Genomic DNA, 10183 nt, shown 5'->3' on the forward strand with positions numbered 1-10183 from the left:
TCACGTCAATAAGTGAGTCGTTGCAAAGCAGCCCAGCCCCGCCCCCTCGCCCGAAATGCAACCAGGCCCGTAAAATCCCTACCTCCCACTTGGCCCCAAGTCACGTTCGACAACTTCGGAGCAGTTTTAGACCTAAGTAATTTAGTGGAGGGGCATCCGACTACAAGTCCCAGAATGCAAAGTAAAGTCCGCTGAAATTATGCGTATGCATGCACTTTCCATGTACGATCTTATTCAACTAAAATACAGAACACGATCTGTCCGCTTCTCATGGGTCACGTTGATGGAGTGATTGGCTTTATCCGCATGCTGAATTTCTCCGCTTATACCGTTTATGTAAAAGGGGATACTACAAATCCCAGAGTCCAAAGCAGTATTGGTTCAAATGCATGAACACAATTTGTAGCAGAGAACGCGTCTCAAGTTATTTCTTCCATGTCCAGAGCTCTAATTTCCCGTTTCCAGTCCTGCTTTGAGGGGAAATTCAGGGACTTTTAGAAGAGTTGAAAAACAAACTTCAAGTCCCAAAATCCCAAGGAAAGGAAACAGGACTGGTTGGCCTTCCCATGCATGGCCACAGGACTCGAGAGCTCTGCCCATGTCAAGTGTGAGGGGTTCAGAGAAAGTGTTTTTTTTAAGGTCACTTCACACTATATTCTGGTTCTTGCAGCTCCAGAATTATCAAGGGAAATTAAAACTACAAGTACCATAATTCAAATTCACAAGAGCATAATAGTCATGTATTGCTGGTCCTCACAATATGAAGTGACCTCTATGAAGCATGAACGTGGTACATGAAATCAGAGATGCAAATGTACTCGCTTGCATTATTGCTGACTCTCTTGCCCACCTCAATGGGCACCTCAGAAAAAAAGAGATGTGAACATTTCATTTATGCATAGCAATTCAAATTATGCAGCAGCAAAAAGCTTCCAGCCGACTCCTGCGCCTGACGGGAGCCTTTATCCGGTCCTGTTTTTTTAGCCAACAGCACTCGAGATATCAGGTCATGCAGGCTCACCTTTCTGTTTTAAGTGAGGACCTACACATCCCATCATGCAAAGTGTTGCCTGCTACCAACCAGGACTGGCTAAGGGTGACCAGCATGTCCTAACCATACATGCAAGATTACACAGAAAAGAATGTTGAATTGGGGGGGTTAGGTGGATATGATTCCACTGCCTACTCATTATGACTGTAAGTATGCATGTTGGAAGAACGTACTGACATGTTCAAAAGCACATTACATATGTAATCATGTATGATATAATATAGTCAAGCTGCTAAGTGCCTTCCTATGCTGAATGGTTGAATGAATGTTAACTAAAAAACACACTTCTCACTATGTGTCTGAGACATTGATATGTTATATGATATGGCATTTATAACGCGCCTATACACAAGTGTTTCAAGGCGCGGCGAGGCAAGGGAGGGGGAACAAGGGAGGACAGACCACGATCTTACTAGGCCAGGTGTCATTCAAATTGCGCAAGTGCAGGGAAGGAGGGAGAGGGAAAGTGTGTGGGGAAGGGCAGAGGAGAAAGTGCAGTACAAGGATAGTAGAATAAATAAGATAATAAAACGGCCAGCTGGTGGCAAGTGCGGGGTAAGTGCAGGCATAAGTGCTGGTAGGGGGACTGTAAGGATGCAGAAACAGTCCAAGGGGTTCCCAGGGAGGCAGTGCAGGTGTGCAGCTGGCAGGGCCTGGGCACAAGAACAGAGAGGGGTGGCCAGGTAAACCAGTGCAGTTTCAACCAGGAGTTCAGCAGGGGAGAGAAGGAGAGAAAGCGGAGGCAAAGAGGAGGGTTTTGAGGTGCTTCCAGAACCGGAGAGGGTTCTCCTCAAGTTTCAGAGAGTCAGGAAGGCTGTTCCAGAGGGAGGCCCATGCTGAAGAGAGAGATCTACCACCAACTCGTTGCTTGGAGAAGCGACTGACCTTGAGGGAGTTGGGGGCAGATGAGCAAAGAGCTCGAGAAGGAAGATATTTGGGAAGAGAGAGTTGAAGGTAATGCAGTCTCAAAATGCTGCGAAGTACTCTCAGGAGTTAATTCAGTGCTATGCCCTGACTTACAACGGATGTCAATATCCCCTTCCTCCTCCTCCTTCTCACCTGCGGTAAAGGTGTTGTCCGGTCCTTCTCCTTCTTTCTTCTTCTTGCTTCTTGATCTCCGATCGAAGAGAAAGGGTCTCCCTCGGACGGAAGCCACTCTGCTGCCTTTCGGTGATGGCAAGCAAGAGGGGCACCCCTCCGACGAAGTCCAATACGAGGAAAAAAGCCAGCCGGCAAAAAAACCTCTTGATGGTGACAGGTAAGGACTTATTGGCGGTAGGACTTCGATTCCCAGAATGCAGCAGCAGCAAGACGAAGATACCAAAGGAGAAGGTATGTCGAGTCCGAAGGACTGCTAAATAGGTGAAGACCCAATGGAGGGAGCCGAAAGGGGAATAGACTCCGGACCGTAACAACAGGTAACCAGGTCCGTGGCTGCGGACCGTAACAACAGGTAACCAGGTCCGTGGCTGCGGACCGTAACAACAGGTAATAAGGACCGTGTGAACGGTAGACAGACAAAGGGAAGGGAAGCCAGAGACCAGAACGGAAAAGCGGCCCAGCAGGGCCGAGGAGAGAAAGGAACGGAAACCACCGAAAGGGCGGTAGGAAAGGAAGGTAAACAGGTAAGCGGAAAGCAACTAGCGTCAGGCTCACGAATGAAGCAGTGAGTTGCAACGCAGTGCCGGTCCGGGAAGGTGGGGCTTAAGAACCAAAGTAAACAAGGAAAGACTAGACCCATACCTGCACCCGGAAGTAAAGGAAGTGAGGGAAAGTGCTAACGGGAATACACTCGTCTGTGTGGCCAAATGCGCCAGGTGAGGCGGCGCATGACAGTATGCCCCCCTCCCGAAGAGATACCACCCGGTTTGCCAGGGTGGGATCGATGAAATTTACGGACAAAAACAGGGGCATGGACATGTGCAGCCGGTTCCCAGGAATCCTCTGAATGGGGAAAACCCTTCCAATGAATAAGATATTCCAACTTGCCCCTTCTATATCTGGAATCTTGAACGGAAGCCACTTCGTATTCATCAGGGTTGGTGTCACTGGAAGGCGCTACGGTCGGAATAGATCGAGCGAAGGGGTCCGCCCTACATTCCTTGAGTAGAGAGGAATGAAAAACTGGATGAATATGTTTCATGTGATCAGGTAAGCGCAACTTATATGCAACAGGGTTTATCCGTTTGGAGATCGAAAAAGGACCCAGAAATCGGGGGGAAAGTTTAGACCTCTTCAGCCAGCGGGGTAAGTACCTAGTAGAAAGCCATACCTTGGTTCCTGTCTGCCATGAAGGAGACTGGAGACGATGGGGATTGGTCTGGTCGCAGTATCGACGACAGGCATTAACAAGACTTTTATAGGCTGTCTTGTGTGCGTCAGCAATCTTGACGAGTAAATCGTCCACAGAAGGGATGGTAGTGGCTTGTAAATTGTCAGGACAAATAGCTTGGGGGTGAAATCCATAAGAACAAAAAAAAGGACTGAGAGAGGTGGCACTATGACGGCTGTTGTTGTACGAGAATTCTGCCAAAGGTAATAATGCCACCCAGTTGTCCTGCTGGAAATTGATGTAGCATCGGAGATATTGTTCTAACGTGGCATTAGTTCTCTCGGTTTGGCCGTTCGTCTGGGGGTGGTAACCTGAAGACAACGCTCTATGTACTCCCAACTTGTTGCAAAATGTCTTCCAAAAATGTGAAGTGTACTGACTTCCCCGGTCCGATATTATCTTGGCTGGAAGTCCATGTAGACGGAAGATATCACGGATGAAGATAGTCGCCATCTCTGATGCAGTGGGTAGACCGGGAAGAGGGGTAAAATGTGCCATCTTGGTGAACGTATCGACGGTGACCATGACACATGTACACCCTTCTGAAGGTGGTAGTTCGACAATAAAGTCTGTAGCTATCGTGTTCCAAGGTCTTTCGGAGATAGGATCGTGTTGTAATAGCCCGATCGGTTTCCTGGTATCATATTTAGATCTGTTACAGATTGGGCAAGACAGAACATAGCTCCGGACCTCTTCAGACATGCCGGGCCACCAAAAATGTCGTTGGAGTAGATCGACCGTTCCAACAACACCCCGGTGTCCAGCCACCGGGCTATCATGGCACCATTTCAAGGCCTGTAGCCTGGTAGATGAGTCAGGCAAGAACAATCTTTGTTTCCGAAACACCAAACCTCCTCTGCTAATGACACTGGGAGGCAAAGAGGTACAAGAAGCGGTGTTTTGCTTGACCCTTTGAAGAAACGTTGAGACCGTACAAATCACTTGTTTGGGGGAGAACATGAATTCTGGCATATTAGGTGGAAAGTTTCCTGATATAGGTATACGTGAGAGAGCGTCTGCCATGATATTCTTGGTACCAGGTAAGTACGTGATAATAAAGTCAAACTGGGAAAAATAATGTGCCCACCTGGCTTGTCTGGAGTTAACACACTCCATCTGTTGCAGGACTTTTAAATTCTTGTGATCCGTTCTTATGGTGAATGGATAAATTGAACCTTGGAGTAGGTGCCGCCATTCTTCACATGCCATTTTAATGGCTAATAGTTCCTTTTCAAGAACAGAATAGTTCCTTTGGCTGGGTGTCAATGTCTTGGAAAGATAGGCCACCGGGTGTTCCAAGCCGTTATGTTCTTGCAGAAGAACAGCGCCTAAAGCTGCCGCTGAAGCATCAGTCTCTACTACAAAAGGCAGGGTCTGGTCCGGCTGTTGAAGAATGGGAGCCGAACAAAAGGCTGATTTTAACTGGACAAAGGCTTGATTAGCTTGCTCCGTCCACCTAAATGGATGAATATCTTTCTTGAGAAGAGAGGTAATGGGCAAAACCATCCTTGAAAACCCTGAAATGAATTTTCGGTAGAAATTGCTTAGACCCAAGAATCTCTGTATCTCCTTCACTGAGGTTGGAACAGGCCAATCCAGGATAGCGGTAACCTTTCTGGGGTCCATTTGGACTCCCTCATGGGATAAAAGAAAGCCCAAGTACGGAACCACGGAGGCTTGAAAAATGCATTTGTGTGGATTGACTAACAGATGGTGTTCTTGCAGTCTTTGGATAACTTGTCGGAGATGGGTCTTGTGTTCTGTCTCGGTAGAGGAAAATACTAATATGTCATCCAAATATATTATGGTATTTAGAAAAAGAAGGTCTGAAAATATGCGGTCCATAAATCTTTGGAAAGCTGCCGGAGCGTTCACTAAACCAAAAGGCATGACCCTGTATTCAAAAAGTCCATAGGGTGTACGGAAGGCCGTCTTCCATTCGTCTCCGGCACGGACTCGCAAAAGATGGTATGCTCTTCGGAGATCCAATTTAGAAAAGACGACTGCGCCCCGTACAGCTTCTAGTATATCCTTTATAAGCGGCATAGGGTAGCGGTCCCGTATGGTAACACTATTGAGGCCGCGAAAGTCTATGCAAGGACGAAGTTCATGTGTATCCTTTTTGGGGACAAAAAATAGTGAAGCTCCAGCCGGAGAACGGGAAGGTTGAATCAAGCCGTGTTCGAGGTTTTCATCGAGATATGATCGCAAGACTTCCTTTTCTTTAAGAGAGAGAGAGAACATTCTTCCGAAAGGCACTAGAGCGCCCGGAGTAAGATCAATCGAACAATCTTCTGGTCGGTGAGGAGGAAGGGCTTGAGGACCTTCACTGTTGAAAACTTCTTTGAGATCATCCAGGTATACAGGAATTGGGAGAATCTCGGAAGCCATCCTGACCATGGGATCCGCAGCAGTTGTATCAACTTTGATATAGTGACCTTTCCGTAGACAGTTCTGGCTACAATAGTCAGAAGAAAATGCCATTTGGTTCTTCATCCAGTCTATAGCCGGATTGTGTCTGCGTAACCACGTGATTCCCAGTATCACAGGAAAATGTGCAGCCTTAATAAGATCGAATTGGATGTTCTCTTCGTGGTGGTTAACTGCCATCATGATCGGAATGGTAGAATGAGTGATGAGGCCAGAACATAACGGTTTCCCATCCACCCCTTCCACCTTTTGGTTCTCTTCTTTTTCTTGTGTGTCTATACCCATCCGTTTGGCCCAGGATATGTCCATAAAGCAACCGGCAGCACCGCAATCCACCAGGGCCAATACCTCTAGCCTTTCTGTGTTGGATGTTAGCTGTATTCCCATAACCATAAGCCGGTTGTCATCGGACGGTAAGGTAGAAGTAACCGATAATGTTACGTAGGGACTTGTTGGTACACCTCGGAGCCTTGCCCATTCTAGTTCCGAGGTCTCTCGTTTCCCTGACGTCGTGAAGGCACCAGATGACAATCTCGTAGTATGTGTTTGTTGGAACCACAATACATACAAAGGTTGTTGTCCTTTCTCTTCTTTCTTTCTTCTGCAGTCAATGGACCCCTCATGGTTCCAATCTGCATTGCTTCGTCGGGTACTGAAGAAGATGAGGAGGAAATAGGGATTGGAGATTCTAATCGAGAAGGTAGACCACGGTTCTTGCGCCGTTCCCCTCGTCGTTCACTCAGTCGAAAATCAATCTGTAGAACTGTAGAGATCAACTCGGAGAGAGTAGCTGGCCTTGGGGACCGGGCCAACTCATCCTTAAGTTCTTCCCGGAGACCCCTGCGGAAAATAGTATACTGTGCCGTCTCCGGCCATCCGGTTTCTGCAGCCGTTTGTTTGAACAACGATATGTAAGACAGTAGATCGGTCGTACCCTGTCGGATATCCAGCAATTCCTCACTGGCTACCTGGGCTGTCTCCTGTCTTTCGAAAGTAGTCTTAAATAGATCGGTGAAGGCACCATAATTCTGGAGTAAAGGACTACCGCTTGTTACTAGCGGTGCTGCCCATGCCAGAGCATTGCCCGTTAGGTTCGATATAAGAAAACCTATACGAGCCTTGTCAGACACAAAAGTTTGAGGACGAAAGGTAAAATGGATTACACAGGCTTCCATAAAGTCTTTGTATCTCCGGGGTGATCCATCAAATTTACCGGATGTGAGAGGTAATGGAGGTAATTCAGTATGTAACAATCCACGAGTGGCTATAGATTGTCGGAGATCAGCATTTTCGTTCTTTAAAGTCTGTACCTCCTGGGTAAGGTTCTGTAGGGCAGCCACTACCTCCTGCATCTGCTCGGCAGTGGCCATGATGATGTCTTGTGGGCGTTGCAAACTCTCAAAATGCTGCGAAGTACTCTCAGGAGTTAATTCAGTGCTATGCCCTGACTTACAACGGATGTCAATATCCCCTTCCTCCTCCTCCTTCTCACCTGCGGTAAAGGTGTTGTCCGGTCCTTCTCCTTCTTTCTTCTTCTTGCTTCTTGATCTCCGATCGAAGAGAAAGGGTCTCCCTCGGACGGAAGCCACTCTGCTGCCTTTCGGTGATGGCAAGCAAGAGGGGCACCCCTCCGACGAAGTCCAATACGAGGAAAAAAGCCAGCCGGCAAAAAAACCTCTTGATGGTGACAGGTAAGGACTTATTGGCGGTAGGACTTCGATTCCCAGAATGCAGCAGCAGCAAGACGAAGATACCAAAGGAGAAGGTATGTCGAGTCCGAAGGACTGCTAAATAGGTGAAGACCCAATGGAGGGAGCCGAAAGGGGAATAGACTCCGGACCGTAACAACAGGTAACCAGGTCCGTGGCTGCGGACCGTAACAACAGGTAACCAGGTCCGTGGCTGCGGACCGTAACAACAGGTAATAAGGACCGTGTGAACGGTAGACAGACAAAGGGAAGGGAAGCCAGAGACCAGAACGGAAAAGCGGCCCAGCAGGGCCGAGGAGAGAAAGGAACGGAAACCACCGAAAGGGCGGTAGGAAAGGAAGGTAAACAGGTAAGCGGAAAGCAACTAGCGTCAGGCTCACGAATGAAGCAGTGAGTTGCAACGCAGTGCCGGTCCGGGAAGGTGGGGCTTAAGAACCAAAGTAAACAAGGAAAGACTAGACCCATACCTGCACCCGGAAGTAAAGGAAGTGAGGGAAAGTGCTAACGGGAATACACTCGTCTGTGTGGCCAAATGCGCCAGGTGAGGCGGCGCATGACATGCAGCCCCCGGCCCCAGAAAGCCTTGTGGACAATGCAGAGGGTTTTGAACTTAATCCTCGCAGCCACTGGGAGCCAGTGCAGGGATATCAGTCCTGGAGAGATACGATCCATGGGCTTGAGGCCAAGGATAAGTCTCGCAGTCCTGTTCTGGATAAGTTGAAGAGGGCGGAGAGTAGAGGCAGGCATATTAAGATAGAGTCTGTTACAATAGTCCAGTCTAGAGAGAACCAGGGCTCTGGAGACAGTGAGCTTCTGGGGGAAGGAGAGGAAAGGAAGAATACCTCTGAGGAGGTGCAACTGGTAGTGTGTCTTCTTAGAGACTTCAGAGATGTGAGGAGAGAAGGAGAGAGTAGAATCGAAGATGACCCCAAGGTTTTTAGCCTTGCAGGTGGGAGCAGGAAGAGGGCCAAGAGAGGCCGGCCAGTGGGCTGCAGGGAAGGAGGGAGTGGGTGTGCCGATGAGTAGAATCTCAGTCTGACTGGCATTAAGGCAGAGGTCATTGGCGGCACACCATTCCTGGATAGCTGAAAGACAGTCAGAGATGAGGGAAGGAGAAGAGGAGGCTAAGGGTAGCCTGAAAATGAGCTGGGTATCATCCGCATAGCACTGGAAATTTGGGCAGAGAGCAGTGATGCGGTGGGCAAGGAGTGCCAGATATTGGTTGAACAGCCAGGGAGAGAGGTTAGATCCCTGGGGGACACCACAGGTAGAGAGAAAGTTATCAGAGAGGAAGGACCCAAGTTGGACATGGGAGGGTCGGCCGGTCGGAGAGGAAAGAAGTCAGCAACGCCAGAGCCTGACCAGTGATTCCCAGGTTATCACGGAGACGGTTGAGCAGGATGGCATGGTTCACTGTGTCAAAGGCAGAAGAGAGATCAAGCAAGATGAGGACACAAGGGGTGTTAGAGTCAAGATTGGAGAGCATGTCTTCACGGATGTTCAGGAGACCAGTTTCCGTGCTTCTGGAAGCTCTGAATCCAGACTGATGGTCATGAAGACAACCAACAGCTTCAGTGTGGAGATTAAGCTGGGAAATGGCCAGTTTCTCAAGGAGCTTACCCAGGAAGGGAGTGATGGAAATTGGGCGATAGCTAGCCGGGCAGGAGGGGTCGGCAGAGGGTTTCTTAAGAAGAGAGTGCTTCAGGGGGTTGGGAAGACTCCCGTGATGAAGGAGTGGTTGCAGAAATCAGCCAGGGCAGGAGCCAGGGAGTCGATATGGTCCTTGATAGTTTTGGAGGAACAGGGGTGAACCTGTTTTGACGAGACTTTCATAGATCAGACTTGTCTAGAAACCTTGTCTGGGGAGAAAAGGGGAAAGGAAGAGAGGGAGGGAGAAGGGGTGACTGCAGGAGGGCCAGAGGAAGAGTAGGAAGTAGAGGAAAGGAGGGAATAGGTGGAGAGTGTGGACAAGATGTCCTGAGTTTTAGAGATGAAATGAGAGGCCAGTGCTGTGCAGAGGGCCTGGGAAGGAACAGGGGAGGTAGAGACTGCGGCAGGATCAGCCAGTTCCTTGCACATTTTAAAGAGTTCAGCCGAGTTGTTAGATGCCGCAGAGACGCGGGCTTGGATATGAGCTCTCTTCTTGGTTTGAACAGAGAGCCGGTATTGCCTTTGTAGCAGACGGCAGGCCAGTTTGTCAGAGGATGTACATGAAGCACGCCATTTCCTCTCTGCCACCCTACAATTACGTTTTAGGGTGACGAGGTCGGAATCGTACCAGGAGTTGCACTTGGCTTTGGGCTTCAGGCGGATTCTCATGACAGGAGCAAGGATATCAAGAGTATCAGAGATAGCAGAGTGGAGCATGGAGAGGGCTGTGTCAGGATGGGAGTCAGCCAGAGGTGGAGCGGGGGGTGAGAAGGTGCTGGCGAAAGCCTCAGCTGACACGCGCTTCATGGGTCGGATGACCGAGAAGGTAGATGGCGGGGATGGAGGTGGCTTGGCCTGAGGGGTAGGGAGGGTGAGGTGGGAGGATAGGAGACAGTGATCACTCCAAGAGGGAGGCATGGAGAGAGGATCAGAGAGGGGAAGGTCTGAGGATATCAGAACATCCAAAGTATGCCCTGCGGAGTGAGTCAGGCCAGAGGGGAGAATAGTAAG

Source organism: Ambystoma mexicanum, chromosome 11 (genome assembly GCF_040938575.1).
Source record: "Ambystoma mexicanum isolate Mex_15411 chromosome 11, UKY_AmexF1_1, whole genome shotgun sequence".
Classification (NCBI taxonomy): domain Eukaryota; kingdom Metazoa; phylum Chordata; class Amphibia; order Caudata; family Ambystomatidae; genus Ambystoma; species Ambystoma mexicanum.